The sequence below is a fragment of the Heptranchias perlo genome, chromosome 5 (assembly GCF_035084215.1).
Source record: "Heptranchias perlo isolate sHepPer1 chromosome 5, sHepPer1.hap1, whole genome shotgun sequence".
Taxonomy (NCBI): Eukaryota; Metazoa; Chordata; class Chondrichthyes; order Hexanchiformes; family Hexanchidae; genus Heptranchias; species Heptranchias perlo.
This window is the reverse complement of record NC_090329.1, coordinates 94,786,629-94,805,445: the sequence shown is the minus strand read 5'-3', so window position 1 is coordinate 94,805,445 and position 18,817 is coordinate 94,786,629. Positions and strand designations below refer to the sequence as shown.

The following is an 18,817-nucleotide window of genomic DNA, read 5'->3' as shown; positions in this document are numbered from 1 at the left end:
TTAGATAGCAGAAGAAACACACCATACGTTGTCACCAAAGGGGAGTGCCAGGAAGCAAACAGTAATAGTACAGACACAGAACACTATTAAGGAAATTAGATAATTTCACTTTATTTTAATTTTGTTCTGGGTGTCCTTTGGAGAAGGATTATATTAAGGTAGCACGCAACGATGCATTTATAGTAGTTGAGGCACAGCTGTTTGTAATGGTTCATACATGGTTTTAATGGCATGGTGTTCACAAGGCCATTGGTGGGGGAGTCGGCGAAGGTAATGTCAAGGGGAGGTGGTTAGACTCTCTCTTGTTGGAGGTGGTCATTGCCTGGCACTTGTCTAGCGCAAATGTTACTTGCCACTTATCAGCCCAAGACTGGATGTTGTCCAGGTCTTGCTGCATGCGGGCACGGACTGCTTCGTTATTTGAGGGGTTGCGAATGGAAATGAACACTGTGCAATCATCAGCGAACATCCCCATTTCTGACATTATGATGGAGGGAAGGTCATTGTTGAAGCAGCTGAAGATGGTTGGGCCTAGGACACTGCCCTGAGGAACTCCTGCAGCAATGTCCTGGGGCTGTGATGATTGGCCTCCAACAACCACTACCATCTTCCTTTGTGCTAGGTTTGACTCCAGCCACTGGAGAGTTTTCCCCCTGATTCCCACTGACTTCAATTTTACTAGGGCTCCTTGATGCCACACTCGGTCAAATGCTGCCTTGATGTCAAGGGCAGTCACTCTCACTTCACCTCTGGAATTCAGCTCTTTTGTCCATGTTTGGACCAAGGCTGTAATAAGGTCTGGAGCCGAGTGGTCCTGGCGAAAACCAAACTGAGCATCAGTGAGCAGGTTATTGATGAGTAAGTGCCGCTTGATAGCACTGTCGACGACACCTTCCATCACTTTGCTGATGATTGAGAGTAGACTGATGGGGCGGTAATTGGCTGGATTGGATTTGTCCTGCTTTTTGTGGACAGGACATACCTGGGCAATTTTCCACATTGTCGGGTAGATGCCAGTGTTGTAGCTGTACTGGAACTGTTTGGCTAGAGGCGCGGCTAGTTCTGGAGCACAAGTCTTCAGTACTACAGCCGGTATGTTGTCGGGGCCCATAACCTTTGTTATATCCAATGCACTCAGCTGTTTCTTGATATCACGTGGAGTGAATCAAATTGGCTGAAGACTGACTTCTGTGATGGTGGGGATATCGGGAGGAGGCCGAGATGGATCATCCACTCGGCACTTCTGGCTGAAGATGGTTGCAAATGCTTCAGCCTTGTCTTTTGCACTCACGTGCTGCACTCTGCCATCATTGAGGATGGGGATGTTCACGGAGCCTCCTCCTCCCGTTAGTTGTTTAATTGTCCACCACCATTCACGACTGGATGTGGCAGGACTGCAGAGCTTTGATCTGATCCGTTGGTTGTGGAATCGCTTAGCTCTGTCAATAGCATGTCGCTTCCGCTGTTTAGCATGCATGTAGTCCTGTGTTGTAGCTTCACCAGGTTGGCACCTCATTTTTAGGTATGCCTGGTGCTGCTCCTAGCAGCACCAGGCATACAATACACTCCTCATTGAACCAGGGTTGATCCCCTGGCTTGTTGGTAATGGTAGAGTAAGGAATATGCCGGGCCATGAGTTTACAGATTGTGCTGGAATACAATTCTGCTGCTGCTGATGACCCACAGTGCCTCATGAATGCCCAGTTTTGAGCTTCTAGATCTGTTCTGAATCTATACCATTTGGCGCGGTGGTCGTGCCACACAACACATTGGATGGTGTCCTCAGTGTGAAGATGGGACTTTGTCTCCACAAGGACTGTGCGGTTGTCACTCCTACCAATACTGTCACGGACAGATGCTTCTGCGACAGGTAGATTGGTGAGGACGAGGTCAAGTAGGTTTTCGCCCTCGTATTGGTTCACTCACCACCTGGACATACCCAGGGATGGTAATGGAAGAGTCTGTGACGTTGGCTGAAAGTTATGATTCTGTGAGTATGGCTATGTCAGGCTGTTGCTTGACCAGTCTGTGGGACAGCTCTCCCAATTTTGGCACAAGTCCCCAGATGATAGTGAGGAGGACTTTGCTGAAAAAGACAAGAAGTATCGCATGAGATCATGTAATAAGACCAGTAGCTGAAATAAACTGAAGAGGATTTTCTGTTCAATCCCTGGGCATGCTATAAATTCTGGGCATAGGAGCAAAAGCTCACCAATAAGAATAATCTAAAATACAGAAGCCAAAATTATTTAGAGTAAAAGAGAGTAAACAAGCTCCAAACATATAACAGTCCTGTTTGAGGAGATGGAACAACAGATGATGAAGTCAAGTCTCTTCAAACACACCCTGGTAGGTGTGCTGGATCCAAACACCAGGGCAGCTGGGATGAGGATGAGTGGTGCCAAATACCTGGGGTACATTTATAACTCCCTTTCTTTCCTCCATGTAAACTCCTGTTCCTGTTCCACGTTTAGGATTGTCCAAAGGAATTCCCATGCTGAGCAATTTTCTTCCTGCAAATGAAATGGCAGCTATCAGCAAGATTGTCATGGATAAAGAATTGGGGAAAATATTATCGTGATACAAAGGAACAGTAACAAATATCAGCAGTAAGTTATTCACCTAGGACAATGCAGATACATAAATTCAAAAAGTCAAAAAAAAAGAGCTTCAGATGCAATAGGAAACAGTCAAGTACACCTGTAAGAGATAAATTCTAAAAGGCCAGAGAAGCAAATCCCAGCAGTGCCTGTTTTATATGGATGAGCAGTACTAATGGAGTGAGTGGGTTAAAAGAAAAATTGGTGACTTTGGTATGGGACCGATTTACATAAGACTGAATTGAATTAAGAGGTCGAATGAAGCTCTTACATATTTTTTTCCATGCCTCCAAAAAGTTAACAAAAATTTTACAGTGCTAAATCTGGCTCCTTGTGAATCCAATACTTGGCCAGATTCAGCAAGAAGCTCTCTTTGAATGTGTGGGTACACTCATAGATTGTGCCATTGTTGAATCGGTCCAATGGTAACAACTGGGCTTGTTGAGCGTAAGTGAAAGCAAACAAAGCATTTAAAACTGTTTTTAATATTGGAACGACACTAATGCCGACAAGCTTTAATAAACAAGTTCATAGTACAGCACAGGAGGAGGCCATTCGGCCCATCCTGCCTATGCCGGATCTTTGAAAGAGATATCCAATTAGTCCCATTCCCCTGGTCTTTCCCCACAGCCCTGTAATTTTTTTCCCTTTAAGTATTTATCTAATTCCATTTTGAAAGTTACTTTTGAATTTGCTTCCACCACCCTTTCAAGCAGTGCATTCCAGATCATTACAACTTGCTGCGTAAAAAAAATCATCTCGCCTCTGACTCATTTGCCAATCACCTTAAATCTGGTTACCAACCCTTCTGCCACTGGAAACAGTTCCTCCTTATTTATTCTATCAAAACCATTCAAGATCTTGAACACCTCTATCAAAACTCCTCTTAACCTTCTCTGTTCTAAAGAGAACAACCCCAGCTTCTCCAGTCTCTTCACATAACTGAGGTCCTTTATCCCTGGTACCATTCTAGTAAATCTCTTCTGCACCCTCTCTAAGGGCCATGACATCCTTCCTAAAGTGTGGTGCTTAGAATTGAACACAATACTCCAGCTGAGGCCTAACCATTGTTTTATAAAGGTTTAACATAACTTCCTTGCTTTTGTACTCTATGCCTCTATTAATAAAGTCCAGGATCCCATATGCTTTTTTAACAGCGTTCTCAACTTGTCCTGCCACCTTCAAATATTTTTGTATGCGCACCCCCAGGTCTCTCTGTTCCTGCACCCCTTTTAAAATTGTACCATTTAGTTTATATTGCCTCTCCTCATTCTTCTTAACAAAATGCATCACTTCACACTTCTCTGCATTAAGTTTCTTCTGCCATGTGTCTGACCATTTCACCAGTCTGTCTATATCCTCCTGAAGTCTGCTACTATCCTCCACATTGTTTGCTACATTTCCGAGTTTCGTGTCATCTGCAAACCTTGAAATTATACCGTCTATACCCAAGTCTATGTCATTAATATATATCAAAAAGAGCAGTGGTCCTAATGCTGACCCATGGGGAACACCACTGTATACTTCCCTCCAGTCTGAAAAACAACCGTTCATCACTACTCTTTGCTTTCTGTCCCCTAGCCAATTTTGTACCCATTCTGCCACTGTCCCTTTAATGCCATGGGCTTTAATTTTGCTAACAAGTCTATTATGTGCAACTTTATCAAATGCCTTTTGAAAGTCCATATACACAACATCAACCACACTACCCTCATCAACCCTCTCCATAACTTCATCAAAGAACTCAATCAAGCTAGTCCAATACGATTTTTCTTTAACAAATCCGTGCTGATTTTCATTTATTATAGGATTGTGCCATTGTTGAATTGGTCCAATGATAATAACTGGGCTTGTTGAGCTTAAGTGAAAGAAAACAAAGCATTTAAAACTGCTTTACAATAGTTATTGCGGACGGATTCTTGTTTTAAATGGTGTGAGAGTTGCAAGTGCCTATTACGTGGGGATGGGAATCCTATAAAAGACACACCCACGTTCTGCTTTGCGACAGATCTCCATTGCTCCTACATGGGATTCCCATGCAACTTCTTGATTGTAAAAAGGGGAGGTAAAGGCCGCTGCCCTCGGTATCAAGGCAGCATTCAACCGAGTATGGCACTCAAGGGCCGTAGCAGAACTGAGGCTAGTGTTTGGAGTCATAACTGACACATAGGCCCCGATATTTATGGGGAGGCGGTGAGGGAGCAGGGGTGCCTGTCAGCGGCCGGGAAACCTGGAAATACCAGAAAGGCGGAGGTCCTGCCAAATCAGGACCTCATTATAATTTTTTTACTCCATTTCCCGCCAGGCAGCTGGCCACATTGAGAGGCTGGTCGCTGCTGAGTGGGAATGACTACTGTAGAAGGCAGCAGCCGGTGAACAGAGAGGAGGGAGGGAGAGAGAGAGAGAGAGATCACGGGGAAGGGGGGGGAGAGATTGGATCGCGGGGAGAGGAGAGGTTGGATCGCGGGGGTGGAGAGATCAGATCACGGCGGTGGGGGGGTGGAGATCGTATCGTGGGGTGGAGATATCACTGGGGGGGAGGGCGGTCAGCTGATTGCAGGGGAGGGTTGCCAGATTGCAGGTAGTGAGGCCGATTACGGGGAAGTAGGCCGAATACGGCAGGTTAGCTTGGGGGGCCGGGGTAAGCACTACGACTCAGTTACCTATTTCAATTTACTGCCAGTAGTTTCACATCTGAAATCTGGAATACCATCAGCAGAGAAAGGTAGACAAGGCAATGGTTCTGTAATTTTAAAAAAATACTCCCTTTTTTTAAGTCCTGTGTCTATGAGTTTTTGCATTGTTCGCAGCCTGTTACATAATTTGACCTGTGCCATGCAACCTTTAGAGACCTTTTGTTTGTAATTATTAATTTTGTATACCCAGTCTCTATTTTAAGTGCCGTTTTCTCCCCTTCTTTTAGATCTGCTACATTGCGTGCCATTCTTCAGACTAAGAAAGTAGGTGGGGGGATTGTCTGCTCAGATAAGCTGCATGCAAAAGGCAACAAATTCACAAAGAAGCTCAAACAAGGATACAGAAAATGTCTGAGCAATAATCCAGGAGCACACAGAGACCACAGACTTAAAGAGGGATTTCATCAGAAAAAGACTTATGCAGCAAAGAACTTGATTCTGTTCAGAATACCCAGAGTTAAGAGGCACATGTATCATACAGCAGTGTCCAGAATGAAGTCCTAATGATGGCACTGAATCAAAGCTTAAAAGGAAAGCTGTTAGAACTGTAAATTTAGTTTGTAGGATAAAGATTAATCTTGGAGGATATTTCCTATCAGTGGTCTAAAGCAAAGGATCCAAGCACTGGGGAAACTTCTTGGGACAGCAAGAGAATGCATGATTCTCTCTAAATATTCTATCCTCCATAGCATTTATACCAGGCTGTAGGGGCAGAAGCTCCATCTGCTGCCACAACACAGGAATGCACTTACATTTTTAAAAATGTATTCATTCTCAGCATGTGGGCATTGCTGGCAAAGCCACATTTATTGCCCATCACTAGTTGCCCTGAGGGGCCTTCTTGTTGCACTGGTGGGCCTTCTTCTTGAACCGCTACAATCCTTATGATGATGGTTCTCGCACAATGACATAAGATTGGAAATTTCAAAATTTTGACCCGGCAACAACAGAATGGCAATATATGTCTAAGTCAGGATGGTGTATGAGTTGGAGGAGAACTTGGAGGTGATGGAGTTCAACATGTAATGTTGTAGATCCATGTCCAAAGATACACCCATGATTTGTTTAATTACCAGCCACCTTGGGACACGTCCAAATGATGTGGAGAAGTGTATGAATTACTCCACTCCAGCTCCAACACTTGTCACAAACTCTTGGGACTGTGACTGCAGCCGTAAGTGTAAAGTAAATTGTTTGTAGTATTTTGATCCACTTTTACTCTGCTAAATACTACTATTATTCTTATAGGTAGTGGAGCAGATGCCCTCCTCCTCCTGCTCTGCAATAATAATGTTCAATACCTGCTGTACAGCTGGTATTTTTTTTGCAATTTTTTTCCCTCTTTGTCCCTTCCCTCTCCCGAAGACACTGACTTATGTTGAGTGCAATTCCACAGATACTGACAGATTTAAAACAATAAAGCAGCTTTCACTGTTAATTTGTCTAATGCCAGCCCACAAATGACCAGATTTATTGAATTCAATTTCCCAACTTGCTATGGTGGATTTAGGAACTAATAGCCTCTGGTTTGCTAGTCCAGCGCCATAACCTCTAGGCTTCTATATCCTCATGATAAGCTAAACAGAATTATTCCTAAAGGAAGCAGAAGAAATCAGCAGCTTGAAGAGAAATTCAAATGGATGGAATGCCCTTTCTTTCATGACATGGAATATGTATTCAAGACCTTTATTTAGTCAAGATTGAGACCCTCTGCTCTTAATAGTGGTTATGTAAGCAGCAATTGAGAGTTCCATGGATGACTCCCCTGCTAATTTATACTCTCTACCTGGGGGAAGCATCTATGCAAAATTGGGAACTTGTCATGTGGGAATTGCAGGATTTATCCCATTGTTCCTTTGCACATCACTAATCTTTTTGAGAATTTCAGAAAATTTCTGAGGAAAAAATGTTTTACATCTTATGTTTTTCTTAACTTATGCATCCTAGGTTGCTGAGGGAAGTAAGGGTGGAAATTGCGGAGGTACTAGCCATAATCTTCCAAGCATCCTTAGATATGGGGGGTGGTGCCAGAGGACTAGAGAATTGCAAATGTTACACTCTTGTTCAAAAAAGGGTGTAAAGATAAACCCAGCAACTATAGGCCTGTCATTTTAATCTCAGTGGTGGGGAAACTTTTAGAAATGATAATCTGGGACAGAATTAACAGTCACTTGGACGAGTGTGGATTGACTAGGGAAATCCAGCACGGATTTGTTAAAGGCAAATCGTGTTTAACTAACCTGATAGAGTTTTTCGATGAGGCAACAGAGAGGGTAGATGAGGGCAATGTAGTTGATGTGATGTATATGGACTTTCAAAAGGCGTTTGATAAAGTGCTGCATGGTAGGCTTATCATCAAGATTGCCGCCCATGGAATAAAGAGGGCAGTAGCAACATGGATACAGAATTGGCTAAGTGACAGGAAACAGAGAGCAGTGGTGAACGGTTGGACTGAAGGGAGGTGCACAGTGGTATTCTCCAGGGGTCGGTGCTGGGACCATTGCTTTTCTTGATATATATAATGACTTGGACTTGGGTGTACAGGGCACAATTTCAAAATTTGCAGATGACACAAAATTTGGAAGGGTGGTAAACAGTGAGGAGGATAGTGATAGTCTTCAAGAGGATATAGACAAGCTGGTGGCAAGAGCGGACACGTGGCAGACATAATTTATCGCAGAAAAATGCGAAGTGATACATTTTGGTAGGAAGAACGAGGAGAGGCAATATAAACTAGAGGGCGCAACTCTAAAAGGGGTACAGGAACAGAGAGATCTGGGGGTATATGTGCACAAATCGTTGAAGGTGGCAGGGCAGGTTGAGAAAGCGGTTAAAAAAGCATACGGGATCCTGGGCTTTATAAACAGAGGCATAGAGTACAAAGGCAAGGAAGTCATGATGAACCTTTATAAAACACTGGTTCGGCCACAACTGGAGTATTGTGTCCAGTTTTGGACACTGCACTTTAGGAAGGATGTGAAGGCGTTAGAGAGGGTGCAGAAGAGATTTACTAGAATGATTCCAGGGATGAGGGACTTTAGATACGTGGAAAGACTGGAGAAGCTGGGGTTGTTCTCCTTGGAACAGAGAAGGTTGCGAGGAGATTTGATAGAGGTATTCAAAATCGTGAAGGGTCTAGACAGAGTAGATAGAGAGAAACTGTTCCCATTGGCAGAAGGGTCAAGAACCAGAGGACATAGATTTAAGGTGATTGGCAAAAGAACCAAAGGTGACATGAGGAAAAGCTTTTTTACACAGCGAGTGGTTAGGATCTGGAATGCACTGCCTAAGTGGGTGGTGGAGGCAGATTCAATCATGGCCTTCAAAAGGGAACTGGATAAGTATCTTAAAAGAAAAAATTTGCAGGGCTACAGGGATGGGGTGGGGAAGTGGGACTAGCTGGATTGCTCTTGCATAGAGCCGGCATGGACTTGATGAGCCGAATGGCCTGCTTCCATGCTGTAACTTGTCTAAGATTCTATGATTCTTATTTTCTTTCCGTTTTTATCCTTTATGTCCTTATCTGCTGCTTACCTCTTTCTCCTTCAGCTAGGTCAGGATAGTCTTGGTCAAAGGCTTTTTAAAGCCATCAGCCTCCTACTGTACAGGAGGTCACGGTTTTTCCTTCTCCCCCACCTCTTTCCTGCTCAAAGTAAATCATTGCTTGACACTTCCTCTACCAGCCTGGGAAAAAACTTGGTTTAAATATTGATCGAGAATAGGTTTAAAAATTTGGAAGTCTTCAGTCTTGCTATAGCTAACCACCATCTTCTGATGTTGAAAGATTTAAAACTCATTAAGACCCCGAATCTGGTGGCAGGGTAACAATGCATATTGCGTCACATGGTGGGCATGAGAGGGTTAAAAATGAACAAATGGGGAACGTGACCACGACCCGCCGTATACGTGCCCATTGCCGTTTTATCGGCTTCCAGTTTCCTGCCATGGAAAGGCAGCACACCTCATTAACATATTTAAATCGGGCTCCCACAGTGCAATTGGGAGCCCAGTTTAAATTTTACAGTTGCTATGCAGGTTTCCGAGGGTCGGGAAACCCGGCAGTGAAAAGGAGGCGGGATCTGCCAGTTCCACAAGGTAAGTGCCTTTTACAGCACTCACTGTGGGTCAGGAGGAGCAGGAGTGCTCCCCCCGGCCTCTCAAGAAAGCCTTCGGACTCCCCTCTGCTGATCGCTGCCTCTCTCTCCCCCCGCCACGATTGCCGAAACCACCCCGCCCCCACCAAGCCCGGATGGCCTCTCTCTCCAAGCCCCGATCCTGGCCGACCTCTCCCCTGCCCCAAGCCCCAAACGCTGACCCTGTCTCCTCCCATTTGCCGGGGTCCATTCCCAAGGGTCCTCCGCTGCAGCCTTCTGCCGCTGGTGTTCCTGCCTGGCAGCCAGACAGGCTGTCAATTTGGCTGGCTGCCAGGTGGGAAACGGAAGAAAATGTCAATGAGGTCCTGCCGTTAATTTCGGCAGGACCTCCACATCCCTGGCCTTGCCTCCCCGCACACTCCGTGCCTCCCTCTAAATATTGGACCCGTAGGTTCCCCACTCCACTCAGTTCCCAATATCAGCCATTTTATGTAGGAAGACATCAAGCACAGACAGGGTATCTCCCAGTGAGGGGGGTATATTGGATGGCATGTTTCCACCAGGCATTGATGTACATCTCCTGGAAGCAGAAGCACCTGCAGAAGCCTGGGAGTAGACTATCTGTCCAAAATTCTCAGGAGGCGCAAGGCCCAAGTTGGGAGACACTGTTCAGAGAAAAAATGGAGGTTAAAAAGGATGGTGTGTACTTCATTCTCCTGGCACAGCCGTCCAGCACATTGTTTTATTATTATGTAGGTCTAAAAATGTTTGTGCTCAGTTTGGTATTTACAAATATCATGAATAACTTTAGATTGTGGAAATGTTTCAGTTAACAGAATGTACTGACGTAAATATTACAGGGTACAATGGGAACAAAGTACACAACACAAGATGCATGTCTCTATTTATAATACCATACAGAAAATGGAACATCTTAATCTTCATATATTTTTGATGTGGTGCAAGAAAGCAACTGCAGCACTCAAACAGCATCTGGATGCCTACTCTGACCTTTTGAACGTATTGGTTTATTGGACGTGGAATTCAAGATCAAAATGTGGAAGAGTACAAGCTGACTACAATTGAAGATGGCACTGAAGATGTTACAAGAGAAACATGTTATTGCAGTGGGTACAAGTATATATCTTATGTGCAAAATGTAAGTTACGCATAGACTGCTGTATGTAATAAACTTATCCTTGAAACATATTCAAAGTTGTATTATTCTTGGAAATTTTTTTTATTTTTTTCATTCGTTCACGGGATGTGGGCGTCGCTGGCAAGGCCAGCATTTATTGCCCATCCCTAATTGCCCTCGAGAAGGTGGTGGTGAGCCGCCTTCTTGAACCGCTGCAGTCCGTGTGGTGACGGTTCTCCCACATTGCTGTTAGGAAGGGAGTTCCAGGATTTTGACCCAGCGACGATGAAGGAACGGTGATATATTTCCAAGTCGGGATGGTGTGTGACTTGGAGGGGAACGTGCAGGTGGTGTTGTTCCCATGTGCCTGCTGCTCTTGTCCTTCTAGGTGGTAGAGGTTGTGGGTTTGGGAGGTGGTGTCGAAGAAGCCTTGGCGAGTTGCTGCAGTGCATCCTGTGGATGGTACACACTACAGCCACTGTGCGCCGGTGGTGGAGGGAGTGAATGTTTAGGGTGGTGGATGGGGTGCCAATCAAATGGGCTGCTTTGTCCTGGATGGTATCGAGCTTCTTGAGTGCTGTTGGAGCTGCACTCATCCAGGCAAGTGGAGACTATTCCATCACACTCCTCACTTGTGCCTTATAGGTGGTGGAAAGGCTTTGGGGAGTCAGGAGGTGAGTCACTCGCCACAGAATACCCAGCCTCTGACCTGCTCTTGTAGCCACAGTATTTATGCGGCTGGTCCAGTTAAGTTTCTGGTCAATGGTGACCCCCAGGATGTTGATGGTGGGGGATTCGGCGATGGTAATGCCGTTCAAAGTCAAAGGGAGGTGGTTAGACTCTCTCTTGTTGGAGATGGTCATTGGCTGGCACTTGTCTGGCGTGAATGTTATTTGCCACTTATCAGCCCAAGCCTGGATGTTGTCCAGATCTTGCTGCATGCGGGCACGGACTGCTTCATTATCTGAGGGGTTGAGAATAGAACTGAACACTGTGCAATCATCAGCGAACATCCCCATTTCTGACCTTATGATGGAGGGAAGGTCATTGATGAAGCAGCTGAAGATGGTTGGGCCTAGGACACTGCCCTGAAGAACTTCTGCAGCAATGTCCTAGGGCTGAGATGATTGGCATCCAACAACCACTACCATCTTCCTTTGTGCTAGGTATGACTCCAGCCACTGGAGAGTTTTCCTCCTGATTCCCATTGACTTCAAATTCACTCCACGTGATATCAAGAAACAACTGAGTGCACTGGAAACAACAAAGGCTATGGGCCCCAACAACATCCCGGCTGTAGTGCTGAAGGCTTGTGCTCCAGAACTAGCCGCGTCTCTAGCCAAACTGTTCCAGTACAGCTACAACACTGGCATCTACCCGACAATGTGGAAAATTGCCCAGGTATATCCTGTCCACAAAAAGCAGGACAAATCCAATCCGGCCAATTACAGCCCAATCTGTCTACTCTCAATCATCAGCAAAGTGACGGAAGGTGTCGTCAACAGTGCAATCAAGCGGCATTGACTCACCAATAACCTGCTCATTGATGCTCAGTTTAGGTTCCGCCATGACCACTCGGCTCCAGACCTCATGATAGCCTTGGTCCAAACATGGACAAAAGAGCTGAATTCCAGAAGTGAGGTGAGAGTGTGGCATCAAGGAGCCCTAGTAAAATTGAAGTCAATGAGAATCAGGGGGAAAACGCTCCAGTGGCTGGAGTCAAACCTAGCACAAAGGAAGATGGTAGTGGTTGTTGGAGGCCAATCATCTCAGCCCCAGGACATTGATGCAGGAGTTCCTCAGGGCAGTGTCCTAGGCCTAACCATCTTCAGCTGCTTCATCAATGACCTTCCCTCCATCATAAGGTCAGAAATGGGGATGTTCGCTGATGATTGCACAGTGTTCAGTTCTGTTCTCAACCCCTCAGATAATGAAGCAGTCCGTGCCTGCATGCAGCAAGACCTGGACAACATCCAGTCTTGGGCTGATAAGTGGCAAGTAACATTCGCGCCAGACAAGTGCCAGGCAATGACCATCTCCAACAAGAGAGAGTCTAACCACCTCCTCTTGACTTTGAATGGCATTACCATCGGCGAATCCCCCACCATCAACATCCTGGGGGTCACCGTTGATCAGAAACTTAACTGGACCAGCCGCATAAATACTGTGGCTACAAGAGCAGGTCAGAGGTTGGGTATTCTGTGGCGAGTGACTCACCTCCTGACTCCCCAAAGCCTTTCCACCATCTACAAGGCACAAGTCAGGAGCATGATGAAATACTCTCCACTTGTCTGGATGAGTGCAGCTCCAACAACACTCAAGAAGCTCGACACCATCCAGGACAAAGCAGCCCGCTTGATTGGCACCCCATCCACCACCCTAAACATTCACTCCCTCCACCACTGGCGCACAGTGGCTGTAGTGTGTACCATCCACAGGATGCACTGCAGCAACTCGCCAAGGCTTCTTCGACACCACCTCCCAAACCCACGACCTCTACCACCTAGAAGGACAAGGGCAGCAGGCGCATAGGAACAACACCACCTGCATGTTCCCCTCCAAGTCACACACCATCCTAACTTGGAAACATATCGCCGTTCCTTCATCGTTGCCGGGTCAAAATCCTGGGACTCCCTTGCTAACAGCACTGTGGGAGAACCTTCACCACACGGACTGCAGTGGTTCAAGAAGGCGGCTCACCACCACCTTCTCGAGGGCAATTAGGGATGGGCAATAAATGCCGGCCTCGCCAGCGACGCCCACATCCCATGAACAAATTTTTAAAAATCCGTTGTTTGTGGAATCGCTTAGCTCTGTCTATAGCATGTTGCTTCTGCTGTTTAGCATGCATGTAGTCTTGAGTTGTAGCTTCACCAGGTTGGCACCTCATTTTTAGGTACGGCTGGTGCTGCTCCTGGCATGCTCTTCTACACTCCTCATTGAACCAGGGTTGATCCCCTGGCTTGTTGGTAATGGTAGAGTGAGGAATATGCCAGGCCATAAGGTTACAGATTGTACTGGAATACAATTCCGCTGCTGCTGATGGCCCACAGCGCCTCTTGGATGCCCAGTTTTAAGCTACTACATCTGTTCTGAATCTATCCCATGTAGTATGGTGGTAGTGCCACACAACACGTTGGATGGTGTCCTCAGTGTGAAGAGGGGACTTCATCTCCATAAGGACTGTGCGGTGGTCACTCCTACCAATACTGTCATGGACAGATGCATCTGCGACAGGTAGATTGGTGAGGACGAGGTCAAGTAGGTTTTTCCCTCGTGTTGGTTCACTCACCACCTGCCGCAAGCCCAGTCTGGCAGCTATGTCCTTCAGGACTCGGCCAGCTCGATCAGTGGTGGTGCTACTGAGCCACTCTTGATGATGGACATTGAAGTCCCCCACCCAGAGTGTGCCCTTGCTATCCTCAGTGCTTCCTCCAAGTGGTGATCGACATGGAGGAGGACTGATTCATCAACTGAGGGAGGACTGTAGGTGGTAATCAGCAGGAGGTTTCCTTGCCCATGTTTGACCTGATGCCATGAGATTTCATGGGGTCCAGAGTCAATGTTGAGGACTCCCAGGGCCACTCCCTCCTGACTGTATATCACTGTACCACTACCTCTGGTGGGTCTGTCCTGCCGGTGGGACAGGACATACCCAGGGATGGTGACGTAAGAGTCTGAGACGTGGCTGAAAGGTATGATTCTGTGAGTATGGCTATGTCAGGCTGTTGCTTGACTAGTCTGTGAGACAGCTCTCCCAATTTTGACACAAGTCCCCAAATGTTAGTGAGGAGGACTTTGCAGGGTCGACTGGGCTTGGTTTGCCTTTGTTGTGTCCGGTGCCTAGTGGTCATAGTCCGTCCAGTTTTATTCTTAATATGACTTTTTGTAGCGAGATTGTACAACTGAGTGGCTTGCTAGGCCATTTCAGAGGGCGATTAAGAATCAACCACATTACTGTGGGTCTGGAGTCACATATAGGCCAGACCGGGTAAGGACGGCAGGCTTCCTTCCCTAAAGGACATTAGTGAACCAAATGAGTTTTTACGACAATCCGGTAGTTTTTTTTATGGCCACTATTACTAGTACTAGTTTTTTTTTTATTCCAGATTTTATTTAATTAATTGAATTTAAATTCCCCAGCTGCCATGGCGGGATTTGAACTTATGACTCTGGATTACTCGTCCAGTAACATAACCACTATGCTACCGTACCCTATTAAATATATGCCAGCAGAGTTGAAAAGTGTTGGTTAATAAACATATTGGTGATGATCATCAGCGCCCTGAAAATCTACAGGCCTTCCAGCATAGGTTGGCCAGGAGTGCGGTGGAAGGCCCATGAATTAGGCCTGGACTCCTGGCCTCAGTTTCCTGGGGTGTCCACCCAAACATGGTACCCTACGTCGAAGAGGATCTGGTTCGGGGAGACAACTCCCAGGCCAGGAGTTTCCTCATCCCTGGCCTGGGTTCTGCTGAATGGCTGGCATACTGGGAGAAAGAAGACATATCTGCATCCCAACTGGTGGATGTAGGACCCACCAGACGTGGCCCTGAAGAACTTCACCAGGTTTGTGGCCTGATTGGTTCCCTTCACAAGGGTGCCAATAGAACTTTTGATCATTTTCTTCTCACTAGGACTACCACAGTGTGAACAAGCTGCTGGCTTCCATTGCATCTCCCATTGATACTCCAGCGGGGTCAGAGTGCAGATGTTCTTGTTGGACAGATCCTGGCTGTTGCGTCAGGATTGATGGTCCAGGAATTTTCAGGGCCCTTATATTTAAAAACCTGAATGCGCTGCTGGTGGATCAGACATTTTCGGGGCAATCTGATGGAATCGGGTGCAACGCAGGTTTTACAACCCGCCCGATTTTACTCTCCGTTGAAGTCAATACAGCGTAACATTAGGCAGGGTGTAAAATTGGTGTTCCACCCGATCCCATGGGCTTCCCGCCCAGCACATTCGGTTAAGATTGGCCCCATTTATATCTGAAATCATGCTTCTTCATATGGTGATGAGCAATGATAACCAGCTCAGGTTTTTAAGTTTGCAGTCAGATGGTTTTCCTTCCAAAAAAGAACAATGTCCCTTGTCTTGGGTGAAACATACAACTAGTCTTGTATTAGTGATGATGAGACTCAAATGTTTATGGACTTTCTAAGAAGAAATGTAAATGTTCTTCTAAGTAGTGTTTTAAAGGCTGCTTAGAATTTACCTTAATACTGCTCCTCAGCTTATAATGGTAAATTGGAAGCAGGTGACCTAACCGCTATTTACAAATGCATTCATAGGATCACATGTAGGTACCAAGTGTGCACCTACACATGGTCCTACGACCACATGCATTCAGCAATCTCTTAATGTCTTACACTGCTGAGGCAGTGAGGTCAGTGCCAAGACAGTTAACCCTTACTGACTTACTTATCCACATGACCTGCTCAACAAGGCTGCAGACGAAGTGATTCATTTGTTACTTAGTCTGTTTCCTTATCAGATTTCAGAAATAATTTCCTTCTGTGATGTGCTTTTATTACTTATTAAAGACATTAAATGAAACTAGTCTGTATAGCCTTCTTTGCTACTGATAAAGTTAGAGTTGCTACAAGCAGTTTTGCTCTAATGTCCTACAGGAAGCCCTTATCTCTGTAACTTTTTGGCATATTTCATACAAAATGCAAGTCATGGTCTCAAACTAAGTGTTCAGTGATCCAGTCAGTGCAGGAGTTCCTGGGGAATGTTAAGTGTAGGTTCAGCACATTAATCTCAATGGAAAGGGCATTTTAAACTAAGTTCTGCAGTAGCTATTGGGTTAGTTTGTAAGGAGTTCAAAATAGCCAGTGACTAAGATCAGAGTAGGTGGGGAAATCCCCTAGCTCCTAACTTTGAATGACATCCTTACAAAGACATGCTTAGCCAGAGCATTGTGTTAGCCTATCACAGGCTGATTGCACATTGATAGTTAAAGGTCATAGCCTTATGGTGAAGTGTGGTTTTTTAGCTTTGTATCTTAGGGCTTTATTTTTTCCTAACCATGCGCCAGTGCTAACGCGGATGCAAAGCAAGCAGAAGCATGTCCACTGTCTTCAAAGAGAATGCTGTGGTGAAGATGAGCTGAACAGATGGGAGCTGACAGGTGCAATTATGATATACAAAGAAATGTCATCTGGTCCAGTGTTAAGCAGCTTGAATACATCTGGTAGGCCCCAGAGAAGGACAGTAGTCTCAAAGTTACTGGAATTGAACAAGGACAAGTTTGCCAGTATCCATAATGAATTGTAAAATATGATTGTATATATATGGGTAGCACTAATAACTTGGTGAGCAATTAACACGCAGGCAAGAATCAATCAAACAACAGTGGAACAGTTCTCAGTTTTTAGTGAGTTTGTTTCTATTTTGTTGCTTAAAGTAAGTCATTGTACCTCTGCCACTGTAGTCAGATCAGTTGTTAAAGTTCCAGAAACCTTGTTCTGTCCACTCCTCACCTATATAAAAATTATAAATTAATTAAAATGCTTTTGCCAGTTGATTTCTACAAAATGAGAATAGTACCCTAATGCAGTTATACCATTTATCAAAATTGTATTTTCTGCCCTATAACAAAGCTCTGGAGACTCCTTTGTATCTCAGTGCTACACCACATCTATTTATGCTTTGAATACACTTAACTAGTTCAAAATATGTTTATTAGTGTCCAGACTTTGGCTATGAAATTGAAGGGGAAAACTGCAAAGTGACTGGTTGTTAATGCACTCAAGAGGTACAAAAATGGCCATGCGCAATAAATTTCCACATCTATATGGATAAAAACGACTAAATGTAGAGATACCCAAAACATTGCAGCATTTGTCCCTGGAACAAAACTCATTTGCACAAGATTATGAACTCTACAAAAAATAAAATGAGGCTCTCAGGCCTAAATATTTCTACTGCCATAAACATTCTTCCCAATTTAATGGCAGTGGTAAATTTTGTGGGTGTTGGGGTAAATTAACTGTGGCATAATTATTAGTTTGTGTTTGATATTCACTGTTAATGATCCGTGGCAATACTTAACAACAGAGTCACCAAAGATCAATTAACGTCATAATGAAAGGGCAGAGGAGCAGGAACACTACACAGTTACAATTTTCAAAAACAAATTCCAGTGTTAACCACCGGCAGTATTCGGTACTGCCTGTAAAAGTGCTCACAGAATCTAACACGCAACAGGAGCAGTAAGGCTGAAAAGGAATTATTTATATTCATGGCCCCAGGGATTTTTTTTGCTTTAACAGGCAAATACAGTCCTGAGGCTTTTTGACTTTGTGAGCAGCACCTGAATGAAATAAGTACACACATTTAAAAATGTAAGAACTACCTACTTTGCTCAGTGCCTTTAAAAAGACACCAGCCAACAACTGTTACATGACCGGCTCTGTCAAAACACATTTTGCAGATTAGACCTAAACAGTTCACTGTGTCTATGTACAGTAAACTATGTGACAAAAAGGTGTGTCAAACATGCTTGACCTCAAATGAAAATAAAAACAGATAGCACAGCTATCCGGATGAAGAATTCCAAAATGAAAAATGCAAATAAATGTTTATGTACTATGAACAAAATAAAAGCTGAGTCGATTTGATTTTACTCTCATTTAGGAACATAGGATCAGGAGTAGGCTATTCACACCTCGAGCTTGTTCCGCCATTCTATTAGATCATGGCTGCTCTGTACCTTAACTCCATTTATCTGCTTTTTCCCCAAATACCCTTATCTAACAAAAATCTATCGTTGTCAGTCTTGGACATTTGAATTGACTCAGCATCTATAGCCAGATTTCCACTACCCTTTGTGTAAGAAAGTGCTTCCTGATTTCACTCCTGAATGGCCTAGCTCTCATTTTAAACACCTCAATTAGGTCACCCCTCAATGTTCTAAAGTCAAGGGAATACAAGCCAAGTTTATGCAATCTGTCTTCATAATTTAACCATTTAAGCCAATTCTGGTGAATCTGCACAGTATCCCCTCCAAGGCCAATATATCTTTCCTGAGGTTCGGTGCCCAAAACTGAACACAGTTCTCCAGATGGGATCTGACCAAGGCTCTGTACAACTGAAGCATCACTTCCTCACTTTTGAATTCCAACCCCCTTGAGATAAAGGCCAACATTCCAATAGCTTTTTTTATTACTTTTTGTACCTGTGCACTAGCTTTTAGTGATTTGTCTACCTGGACACCTAAATCTCTTTGCTCCTCCACAGCTCCTAGCCTCTCACCATTGACAAAATATTTAATTTCTCAGA

At 44.8% G+C, this 18,817-nt stretch overlaps 1 long non-coding RNA gene across 1 annotated transcript; it reads right to left on the bottom strand.

The window, feature by feature from the left end:
* Window positions 1-95: 95 nt before the first annotated feature.
* On the bottom strand, window positions 96-17,016 carry LOC137321462 (uncharacterized). Its single transcript, XR_010962819.1, has 2 exons — window positions 16,954-17,016; window positions 96-2,513 (listed from the first exon to the last, which is right to left on the bottom strand). It is a non-coding gene; the product is annotated as an uncharacterized lncRNA (long non-coding RNA).
* Window positions 17,017-18,817: the final 1,801 nt, after the last annotated feature.